This window comes from Lepidochelys kempii, chromosome 1 (genome assembly GCF_965140265.1).
Source record: "Lepidochelys kempii isolate rLepKem1 chromosome 1, rLepKem1.hap2, whole genome shotgun sequence".
NCBI lineage: Eukaryota > Metazoa > Chordata > Testudines > Cheloniidae > Lepidochelys > Lepidochelys kempii.
This window is the reverse complement of record NC_133256.1, coordinates 230,452,647-230,464,865: the sequence shown is the minus strand read 5'-3', so window position 1 is coordinate 230,464,865 and position 12,219 is coordinate 230,452,647. Positions and strand designations below refer to the sequence as shown.

At 37.6% G+C, this 12,219-nt stretch overlaps 1 protein-coding gene across 4 annotated transcripts in view; it reads left to right on the top strand.

The window, feature by feature from the left end:
• Nucleotides 1–12,219, top strand: part of RASSF8 (Ras association domain family member 8) — a 122,775-nt gene that overhangs the window by 74,898 nt on the left and 35,658 nt on the right. Inside the window, exons 2-3 of one of the 4 annotated variants that reach the window (XM_073317772.1) lie at nucleotides 2,855–2,956; nucleotides 10,312–10,361. The exons of 1 other annotated variant lie outside the window; for it this stretch is intronic. The gene's annotated coding sequence lies outside the window, so the exon portion shown is untranslated. The remainder of the gene's footprint in view (nucleotides 1–2,854; nucleotides 2,957–10,311; nucleotides 10,362–12,219) is intronic. 2 more of the 4 variants (XM_073317789.1, XM_073317780.1) reach the window with 2 other exon arrangements.

The window sequence follows — 12,219 nt, the reverse complement described above, 5'->3', positions numbered from 1 at the left end:
CACGTGCTTGGTTTGCTGGTGCCTAGAGCCAGCCCTGCCCAGAAAAGCTCCCCTTTGTCCCCTTTTCCTAAATGCACTCTGGTCACTTCACCAGGCAGTTTAAGGAATACGTCCCCTTTTATGTTTCTGGTCACTTTCACATGGATCAAGTCCTGCTTTTTGTGCCCTTGTTCTTATTATCTGTTGTCCCAGTTTTGTTTGAACAAAATAGCCAGTAAGCAGCTTTTACTTAAATCCTACCTCAGAGCAGGAGCATTCAAAACAATGCCTGAAGTCTTGCCAACTTTCATGATTTTATTGCAAGTCTTGTGATATTTCTTAAAGTCCCAGCTCCTGGAGATGTGTGGCTACAGGAGTATTTCAGCTTTCATTGAACCAAAAAAAAAAAAAAACTTTTGTATCCATCGTGGTTGCAGAGAAAAGTTTGAAAATGTGACGACCTAATGGCCCAAAACCCACTAGGAAAATAAAAACCCCAGATTTCATAGTTATAGATTCATAGTTGTTTTTATTCTCATTATTTTTAAGTGAAACTCATGATATTTTGGGGACCTGAGTTGATATTTGAATGCATGGGGTTAGCAAGACTGATTGTCACAAGGGCATGTAATGTTTCTAGAAATGAGACATACGGTTTGTTAGAAAAGGGGTTTATACTCTGAGAATTCAAGAATTTTTGTTTTTGCAGAAATCTAATGTATAGAACACAGTTGTCAGTTGAAAACACATCACTTTTTAAAAAAGGCAAAAGGACATCATATACTTATGAATGCCAGAACCAGTCAGAAAACTATACTATCACTTCTTGATTTACATGTACCCTATGGGCCTGATTCTTTTCACGCTGGCTTTAAACCGATATGATTCCACTGGCTTCAGTGATTTACATAGGTGTAAATGAGGTGAGTCAGGTCCTGCATGTGTGCATTTCAAATCCAATAAAGCAATTTGTCCTAGTGCTTTGTCACTAGCAGGTTTTTTGTGCATACCTTTGGCACATGTTGGTAGTCACCAACCATCTGAGAAATGTGCCAATAACTTATTGATAAACAGGTCATCTTGGTATAGTCTGTTGCTATCAAAACATGGCTCTTAAATTTTTTTATGTTTGTAAATGATCTTTGGAAGGGTTTTGCATTGTCTGCTTGCTCTGAAAAAAAATTCAAAGTAGGAAGCTAAGAGTATAGTAGATAGGGGGAAAAACTCTCATCCTTTTGCCTAATCTCAATATGTATTTTCTGATGTTTTTCCCCTGGCCTCTTCTTGCCTACATGCATGCTCTCCCTCTTCTATGAAGTTCCTTTGACAATGTGAACTCTTCTGCTCTCCCCAGTGTTCTGGCTCCATTTTCAGCAGCAGCTTGTGGCCCATCATTTAGCTGACTCTTTATTTCTAAATTCAGAAGCTGTTCCAATAAACAGTATCCAAAACAAAATGCCTCAAACAGCACAACTACACAATCTCACAATAATTATACATCATCATTTCTCAATGATGTTTAAAGCCACTTAACATCTTAAAGTAGAAATATCTCTCAGAAGGGGGAGCAAAGAAAACCAAGTTTGTTAATTATTGCTCTATCTTTAGCCCATAAAGATCTAACAACACTGTAATCAACAGCACAAAGGGGTTTTTAAAAAAAAAAAAAAAAAAATGTTAGCCACAGGGCCTCAAAATTGCATCAGTTGAAAATCTCTAATTCAGTCACTTTCAAGACTTTTAAGTGTTCTTCTTTAACGACACTGGAGCAATCAGAGGCTCTTTACAGTCGTCATAATCACAAAGTATATTCTGTTGTCTTTTTAAAAAGTAGAGTTTTGCAGTGCACAAAACTTCTTTGCAAAAAAACAACCCACAACACCAAACAATTCTTGATCAATGCATTCTAAGTAGCAATAATTTTCACCTTGTGGCCTTAGAAAGATATGGCTGTTATCCTTATATAAAACTCTCTCTTCCATACTTGTTGCATAAATATTTCCCTGTCTGCAATTGATGTAAAAGCTATGATTACACTCGAGGGAAAACTTGACCTTGCAGATTTAGATGACAGTGACACTTATTTTGATATCCTGAATACCTTTATTATCCAGAGAGAGGTCAAAAGCAGCTATAGAATTGTTTAAATCAAGAACTTTCTCCTCCTCTGGATACTTCAGAAAATGTCAGTATTCTAATGTGGAATGTTTTATTATACAGCAAACTAAATATTTCTGAAGAGTATATAAGAAAAGCATCTCCGATTAATGCATCAATAAATGGTTCAGGTTCCAGTTCATTTTTTCTCTTTTAAAAAAACTTTAAATCAATTCTTCTTTTGTTTTTCACTCTAACTTTGTTATTGAATCTCTAAATTAAACACAGCAGATTTTTGTCTCCAATCCCTGAATTGTAAGAAATATGGTTTTCAAAGAGACTGTACGTGTAAGAGGAATAGAAGATTAGGGAAATCTGAAAGCTTTGTCAATGAGCCAAACAGGTTTGAATTCTGTGGTTCTGAATGGAGAACTAGACATAAGGGAATGTCTCCTTATATTTTGTATAGATTCCCTAGGTGTTGCTGCAGATTCTACTGTAATGTATTTTTCCATAGTCGTCCAATTTTTATCCGGTTTTCTTTTTACCAACATTTTAACTTGTAAAGTTTTGAGTCTAATGATGGGGGACATATAGACTCCTTAAGCATTGCACTAGGAGGCTTAGCTAAAGAAGGGGGGGGCAGAATCTGTATTGTGAACAGTTGGAAAATTTAGAAATCTTAGACAATAGGCACATAAATAAAATGAGCTATAAATTGTATAAAACACCCAGACCCTTCCTAAAAAGTTTTTCTTTTTTGTTTTCAATTTTTCAGTGCAAATTGCTTGAGAGACTAGCAGATAGTGGATTAGACTGGGAGCTAGTAGGACCTGGGTTCTATTCTTGGCTGTACCATTTTTCTGCTCTGTGACCTTAGGTAAGTCACTTCACCTCTTTTGTGCCTCCGTTTTCCCCTCCCACCCATTTTCTATCTAGTGTATTTAAATTCTGAACTCTGGGGCGGGGACTGTTACTTATTGTACATGTTCATACAGCACAATCAGAGTCTGATCTTAGTTGGGGCCTCAAAGTGATACTTTAAAACAAATATTGTATTACAAAAAGAAAAGGAGGACTTGTGGCACCTTAGAGACTAACCAATTTATTTGAGCATGAGCTTTCGTGAGCTACAGCTCACTTCATCAGATGTTTACCGTGGAAACTGCAGCAGTAACCCTGACAGCAGTGGCAAAGAAATTATGACAGAGAGTAACATTTGTCTTATTGATGGATGTGCCACTAAAGCCTTGTCTACATGGGAAAGTTTCACAAGTTATACAGGTATAATTAAGCCATTGTAGTTATACCAGCATAAGTCCATGTGTGGGCACTCTCCTTCCTCAATAAGATTAGCTTTTTCCCGGTTAGTTTAAACTGCTTCCAAAGCAACAAGCTGAACTGCAGAAAGGCACTAACATAATGGAATCTGAGTATCCACAATGGGGTTATACCAGTATAGCAATAATACTTCAAATTCATGTTTTACCTTATATTAGTATAACTGTCCTCTGTAAACAAGCCCTAACTCACTCAGGCAAATCACTTAAACGCTTTGTCTCAGATTTCCTGTCTAAGTGGGTATAAAATACCCATCTACATGATTACCTGTGGATTAATTTTTGTAAAGTGCTCTGGAATCTTTGAAACAAACTGTATATGATGTAGTAGGTAGTCATCTCCCTTAAAGATCATTTTCTAAAATTGCCATGTATCATATAAGACATCACCAACTTAAACTAAAAATTTAGCCATGGGTTTATTTCTTTGTAAACTTGTATATATTGTTCTGGTGCTTAATTTACTGGTTAAGATCTGAGAAGAGCTTGGGAAATCTGTGGTGCTTTACTTTCAGTTCCTCTGTTTGTTTTTCATTATGTTCATTTCATCATTTCATTAAGGATTTGTAAGTCTGTAGATACTTCATCCCACACATGTGTGGGTTGAATCATGACATTTGGCCTAAGCTGATTAATTTGCCTGTTAAATGAGGGAAATTCGGTGCTTATTTCATAGGGTATAAGAGATAAAAATATATATTGGCAGTGATTTATGCTAAATTGATAGCTTTTGTTTAGAACTGAATTAGGTTTTCCCCACTAATTACTTTCCCATCTTTTCTCCTATGTCCATTTTAGTTTTCATTTTGTGGTGGCCAGCTGACACCTCTGCACAGTGTAGCAGTTACAACCTGTTGCCTTCAGTGGCATTTTTCAGGGAAAGCTGTGTTCTGTCTGGAGTCATGAAGTTTCAGTTTAATTTTTTATGATAACTGAATACCGAGTCTGTAAGTTGTACAGTGGAGAGACTGTACAATCTCTCTGGTTCAAGAAAAATTCCTGTAATCTGTATTCAGGTATTGCACTGGACCAATTTTAAGTATTTCACTTAAATACTCGGTTAAACTCGGCTAATAGGACAATTTTAGCTTTACTCCATATGTTTTTGCAGTGATCTAACACTAATGCCATAGGACATAACTAGGTTAAGAAAGCTCCATTGTAGTCTTCATAAGCTCTGTGTTAATGTTGATCTGTTCATGCTGTGCTACTTGAGTAGAAGTTTTAAGGTGAATCTGTTTTTCTTCTATGAAGTGTGTAAAGCACTTCACTGAGTGGCAGGTTTCTTCATTTGTCTAAAGGCTTACAGAGCACTTTAGTACTTGCCTGGTGAAAAGACAAGCACTTTCTACCACTGCTCTTGCAGCAAGACACATCCCTTATGTTTGACTTTGATAATGACAGCTTCGAAGTTAAAACTAACCTTAGATCAGATTTTAAGGTTGGATTTCAAGGCTGAGTCCCATTGCTTAGTAAAGCACATGAAGGGCAGCTTGACCTCTGGCAGGCCATTTTTAAAAAAGTCAACATATTGTAGTGTCTGGACAGAAACTACCAATTGTATTGTACTGAATCTCTGTGCCAAGAGCTACATTTCCTCTAGTATTGCAACATCACAAGGAAAATTGGCAGCGAAAGCAATAAATCTTAACAATACCAGAGGTCTATTAGCATCACAGAACTGAAGGCTTAATTGTTCTAGCTGCCCCCTGGTTATTAAAGTCAAAGTTTAATAAAGTAGATGGTCACTTTTGGTCACTTTTCATTAGATCCCTCTGGTTGAGTATTATCACAAGAGGGAATGCACTCTTAATGAAGAATTCAGTATGTTTTTTGAACCAGGGATTAAAATTGCTGTAGGTAAGATATACTGTCTGTTCATCAAGTTGCCTAGTTAAAATGTGTTTTGTTACATTTTTATGTTGATAGGAATGTAGAGGTGACACTAAATTTCCCAAGAATGTGTTCTAAACTGATTAAAGTGAAATTTCTGAGCATGTTATTTTGTGTGGGCTTTTCAAAATTTGCTAATCCCTGTTTATTCTTTTTGGTATATGCAAAAATATTGAAAATCTAAACTGATTCTCAAAATAAGTGAGGCTCAGTGTTTGATTTTAAACTTCAACACCTGGTATATATCGGTTTCCTTTTTAGCATTCCTGAAAGTTGCTTGTGATACTTGTATGCTATTTAAACTCTGAATCCCTTTTCTCTTTGGGATGGTTTTAAAAATATGTAAAAATTAATGCTGCTCCTATCCATTTTAACTGCTTTCATTTATCTACCTACTGGTATGGTCCCGATTACACTGTAATCAGAGTTCCTCACAGTGTTTAATATTTGTATCCTAGCAATACCCTTGGGAGATAGGAGAATGCTATTATCCCCATTTTAGAGATGGGAAACTAAGGCACAGAGAGACTTAGTGGCTTGCCCTAGGTCACTCAAGAAGGCGCAGTAGTGGAGCAAGGACATGAACCCAGGTTTCCCAAGTCTTTCCGTGGCTTAGTCCTGTTTCAAATGAATAATTACCATCTATTCCTGAAAGATGTAAGAGGAAAGTTCCTGACTTAGAAATTTAGTTCTTCACCAACTACAATTCTGTAGAATGATTTGTCAGTTTTTATATTATCAGGTGCCATGACAAATACTAATTATTTTTATAATACTTTAGTGTAAATATAGGAAGTTACAAATATTACTGTATCTGTGCTGAAATTTGTTTGAGCAATTCAGGTGCCTAGATACTTACTGTTCACTAAAAGACTGCATTAATCTAAATTATTTTTGGCTAGAAAAAAGATAGAGGTGTGTGTGTTAGAATTCTTAGCTTTCGGTACAAAGTTTAGAACCTCATACTCCTGTATGGGTTTGCATCCATAACATCAAAATTCAAAGGGTGACTGTATATGGAGAGACACATTAGAAAAGAGGCTAGACTAGAATCTGGGCTTTTTTCCTACAGGTTTCCTTTGAGCGTTTATCTTTTTAATGTATGTTTTGATAGAGTGCAGCGGTTATTGTGTGGCTGACAGTGGATTATGGTATTGTTTGTTTAGGATTCAGAAGACTGGTATTAAATTGCTGGTTGTCAGCAAAGTGCAGAATATACCACATGGTGTTTGCACATGGAAACAATATGACCGTAGGCCCAGCCAGCACTGGAATTCAGTTAAAGTGATACTGTTCTCTCTAGCTTTTATATTTCTGTGAGGAGACCTAAACACCAGGACTATGTATTGAAGCTTTTGAATGTGGCCTTATGCTGCAGTTTGAGAATTTTAACTTTGTGAACTCATAAACTTCAGTTATGACTTCACAATATCATTTTTAGGTCTTTATGGATATGCAGTTTAAAAACAATACAACAAATAAAATGCACTATCAACTTAAATTCTTCTGAAATGTTACTAAATTAAACCCACTGGCCCTACCTGTTGGTTCGTGTAGCAACTAGGATGTCACCAATCAATTTCACTAAGTGAAACAACTGTAAATAAATGGACAAATCAGACTTCAACCTCAACTGTTTTTTTTTAATTAAGGGTCTTTTTCTTCTGTGGGTTACTCCCATATAGGGGAGTGGAACTCATCTGTTTCCATGCATGGAATTTCTCTCATCCTTCCATTGGGTGGGGAGGGAAAAAGCTTGACCACCTACATAGTATGTAAATCCCACACCAAAAACAACTTCCCTTGCCACAGAACTTCTGTATCCTCCAGCAGAGATTCTCTGGGAGGGAAAACAAGAGCTTTAAGTTTGCCTTGCATATACCTCCCTGCAATTTGTGTGCAGCAGTGAATTCTTGTTTTCATTTTTCCTAAAAAAAGAAAAACAAAAATAATAAAAACAAAAAAGTACTGTCAGCTGTGTTGCATTGCCCATGTTGAGGTTTTTAAAATGCTGAACAATTCCCTTGGCAATGATGTCAGTGTTTCAGGTTGAAGTTCAAGCAGTCCAGCATGCCTAAAAGAGAGTTGTACTTCAATTCCAGTGATGATGAAAACACATTAATGATTATTTGAATCATCGCTGTGGGCTTCAGGGCCGGAGAAGAGCTCTCCTTTGAGAGCTAGGACTTAATCTTTCCTTCCAAAATGTAGGTGAACTAGCTTAATTTTTTAACTCCTTTAACAAAACAGCTAGAAGGGCTGCTCCCTACTAAATCAGGACATACATTGTAGGGAGCAGAGAGCATTGAGAGAGCCTTGTTTGGTTTTTGGGAAAGGCTTACATGCTCTTCCCATGACCAATGATAGGCTGCCTTGGAATCCTAACTTTTTTCAGTTCCCTAGATTCAGATTGATCAAATCACTAAACCCATGCAATTACATCTATTCAGAAAATGGCCATTTCTAAATGGTAGTAACTTTCTCAAAGAACTTACACATGGGATACCATATGTGCACAATTTACTTTTTATGCAAAATTGTTTTGCTCCATATTATCATTATTTTTGCTCATTATCGTTATATTTGCTCCATATTATCATTACCATTATTTGTATCTTGGTAGCCCATGGGGTCTCAGTCATGGGCTAGCGCCCCACTATGCTAGGTTCTGTACAAACACATAATAAAATGATTTTCCCTGCCCTAAGTTTACAATCCAAGTATAATGTTAGAGACAACAGATGGATCCAACAGACATAGAGGGGTTGCACAAGGAGACATTGAGGCAAAACTGGTCAGCATGAAAAGTAGTGGTCCTAGCCCACGAGCTGCCCAAACAGTGTTGAGGTTTTTGTATGCATTGCATCAGATGAGGGATTTAAAGGAGGACAATAAGGTGGCTTAGCTGATGTTTATGTGCAGTTCCTCCCATGTGTAGGAGGCAGCATGAGAAATGCAATGGTGCCAGTTGAAATTAACACATGGGAAATTAACACATGGGTGATGAAAGCTGGCATTGGTGGCAGAGCAGAGATAGGGAGTCAATGTCTGGAGAGTGTAGGCCAGATAAGTAGGCTGGGGCATATGGAGTGAAGGGCCTTAAAATGAAGATGAGTGGCTTGTGGCTGATGCAGTGGAGAAAGGAGGGAGCTGCTGGAGAGATTCAGTGAGAGTGACACAGTTGAAATGAAGACCTGAGTGAGTCAGAATGTTTTCATCCAAATGTTTTTCTAATGAAAAATGTCCTTTGGCAAAACTGAAATTTTCTGTAGGAAAACTTCAATTTTGCTATAAAATGTTGATTTTTTTTCCAGCAGGGAAAATTGAAATGACAACTCCTCCAGCTGCCCACTAGGGAGGATCTAGTCAAAGTTCTGAGTCCAAAGAAGCAGAATGGTGGAGTGACCATCAGCCTTATCCCCTCACTCTGGGAGGTAGAGTGGAGCAGCCAGGCTCCTTGCCTCTCCAGCAGATGCTAGAAGGTTCTTGGCAATTTCGCAAAAGAGTATTTGAGTTCCCATCTCTTTGTATTGCATTTGGGTTAAAAGCCTAACTCCATATCTCCCAGCCTGGAGTTGAAGTACCTAGGAGTACCTAACCTATTGCCCTATATTATGACTTTACTGCATGTAAATTTGCCATGATGTAAAAACTCAATTTAAAAAATCTTAACAATTGCCTAGAGATGCGAAATACTTAATTGATGCAGGTGACCCTTATAAATAGGGGATGGAAAAGCACAGAGAAGTTTGTTCTTTTTGTCCTGGGGGAATTGTGAAAGTAAGTACAGTCAACAAAACAAACTTTAGAAAGAGAACTTTTTCCCCTTTCTCCTCCCTGCCTATTCACTTTATTTCACTGATGTTGTTTCAGGTCAGTTTGTTTTCAAAACTCCCTTGTGGAAATAAATTATATCCCGGTTTGCCCTGTTATACAGGCATACCCTGAGGCCTTTTCTCTTAAGGGCTTCTGAGTTGGTAACTTGGGGCTTCTTAGAGGATTGCCTATTTAAGGAATGATGTGACCTTCTAACGCTGAAGAAAATTGTCAAGAGTCTGTCACCATTTTAAAATCCGTGGTATGCTGGTTGAGCTTTAAATGCCTTGCTTTGTTTCTGTTTCATAAACATCATTTATTTGCATTGAGATAATTTCTCCTTTTTTAATAGTCACGTGTGCAGTAAACCATACACTTAATTGACTTTAAAACTTCTAAGCCAATTCCTTTAAAACAAATAAATACTTCATTTGTAAGGCCTAATTTTTTTTTCTTTTTTTAGATATCTTCAGAAAAAGCATTAAGGATGAGATGTCAGTTCATTCCACACCTGTAACTTTCTACAAAATTATAGTGCCTTGCATGGTGTCAAGTATCAGGGAGTAGCCGTGTTAGTCCGTACCAACAAAAACAACAAGGAGTCCGGTGGCACCTTTAAAGACTAACAGATTTATTAGGGCATAAGCTTTTGTGGGTAAAAAACCCACTTCTTCAGATACCCACATCTTCACATACATCTGAAGAAGTGGGTTTTTTACCCATGAAAGCTTATGCCCTAATAAATCTGTTAGTCTTTAAGGTGCCACCAGACTCCTTGTTTTTTTTAAAAAATATAGTGGTTCAGGGTGACATTTTCTTTGTTTGCAAAAAGAAAAGGAGTACTTGTGGCACCTTAGAGACTAACCAATTTATTTGAGCATAAGCTTTCGTGAGCTACAGCTCATTTCATCAGCATCCGATGAAGTGAGCTGTAGCTCACGAAAGCTTATGCTCAAATAAATTGGTTAGTCTCTAAGGTGCCACAAGTACTCCTTTTCTTTTTGCAAATACAGACTAACACGGCTGTTACTCTGAAACCTGTCATTTTCTTTGTTTGGGTCTCAGCCTTAGAAGTAGGGGAGGTGTGGTTAGGGGTTCTGTGGCTTTTTTAAGCTTAATCAATTTGCATTAATCTTTTATGTTAGAGGATGAAAACTTTTTTTTTCCACCTGTTAATTTTTTTCAGATGCTCTTTTCCTCTTGACTGAAAACTGCTAGAAATGAAGAACTTGGCAGGTACTGCATGTGTTCCTGAATGAACAGTAAAGAATTGACTTAACTTCACAGAAAGAAGGGTTAAACTACTTATTGTTGAAATTGAGTTGGTTATTTCATTAGTGCTTTGGTCGAAATGCAGGCAATTATTGTGGACAAATGTCTTCACTCAAATTCCTGACAAGGTCTTAAGCAATTGCAGGCAACATGTACAGGGGATATTGTGAACTGTGAACAAACAGGAATTTTCTGCCTTAACTAATGTTTTGTGAAGCCCATTAAGAAAATAACCTGCTCTCGTACAGCAATGGGAAGAAACACCATTATGAATTGAGGATATTTGGAGGGATAAACTTGTGGCATCATGGGAATTTTGAAGCAGTTTGCATAGATTGTAGTTCAGTTGTCTCTTATAAATCTTTGTGCTATGATAGAATTTGTTCCCTAGACTCGGCTTTTTTTTTTTAATACCAAGCCATTCTATTCTAGATCACATTAAATTGTACAAATATGGACCATGTGCATAAGCACTTCCAGAAGTTACCTCCATTGAAAGTTGCCATTTTTCAGTAGCGTTGCATTTGCTACATAGGTTCAGTAAATTCTCCGTAAGTAAGGGACAAAGGAAGTGAGATTTTAGGGGCCCAGGCGGTCACCACAATGTAATGAATTTATCTGTTGACTTGACGTGGAATGACTCATACTGGAATTGATATTAAGTATATGTGTGATTGGTTGGGTAGTTGTGTAGTTAGCACTGGAAGAAAGGTTTGGACTGATACCTCTGGAGAGTGACATCTTCTGTCCACTAAACAGGTGAAACCCAGATAGCATCAGTATAAGCTTCCCTATGTTACACAAGCAACACATCCCATCCCAGATCTGCAGGGCTGATGTACAAAGATGAGATGTTTACTTCCCATGCCCATTCAATCCTTGATCTCTACTTAGACTGCCAATTAAAACCAGTTGTACCAATGATTTTGTAATATGGGCACCTGGAATGTGGACTGATGCTGCCAGTTTGTTTCATACAGAACAACAATCCCTCATCAGATAGTTACTACCAAACTGAGCCAGATTCAAAGTGGTGACTCAGGACGTGAAAGTTTTCAGATCCTGTTTAGTAGGAGTCCTCACCTGAGTCTGAGCCAAACACGTATAAAAATAAGTTTAATGGGATCATTTTGGAGAGATGCAATAAATGTATGGAATACTTTTTTTTTAATGGTCTGGTACCTATCTTTGTGCTTTAGATTGTCTACTTCAAGACTCTGTGCTGCACTGAGATCTGGTGCAGTAGATGGAAATTACAATCACTGAGGCTCAGTGGTATGTCCGAGTTAAGCCTATAGCCTGAAAACCTTTCACCTTTGTGCCTGAGGTCAGGAGTGATCTTAGAATAGAGCATTTTTCATATTTAGGCTTGACAGAGGAAGGAACTTAGCTCCAGATTGTTTTTGTTCTTGTTGGATTAAGTGTATATATGGGGGGGGGGTTGTTTTGTTTTTATTTTAAGGAATGTTACAAATGCTAAAATTCCATTCCTAATAGTGGCAAAATAAAACGAGGGAATTATAGGCCATTTGTTCCATTAGTATACCTTCCGTTTTGTTTCCTTGCAATCAATTTTGTGATGCTTCCAGGGTACTCTGAGATGCGTCAGTGTGCCAAGCCTCATTGCACCTTGACTCCTACTTTTGAAGCACTGAAGCAAGGTTGAAATGAGCTGCTTTTGAAACTATTAACAATACAAAGTATTGACCAAATACAATGGCAACGGGTAGGGCTTGGTTCTGAATAGGCAGATGGACTTAAAATTTGCTCTGCAATCGTGAGGCTTTAAAGCCATCCTGCAGAGAATCTCACTTCATGGTCA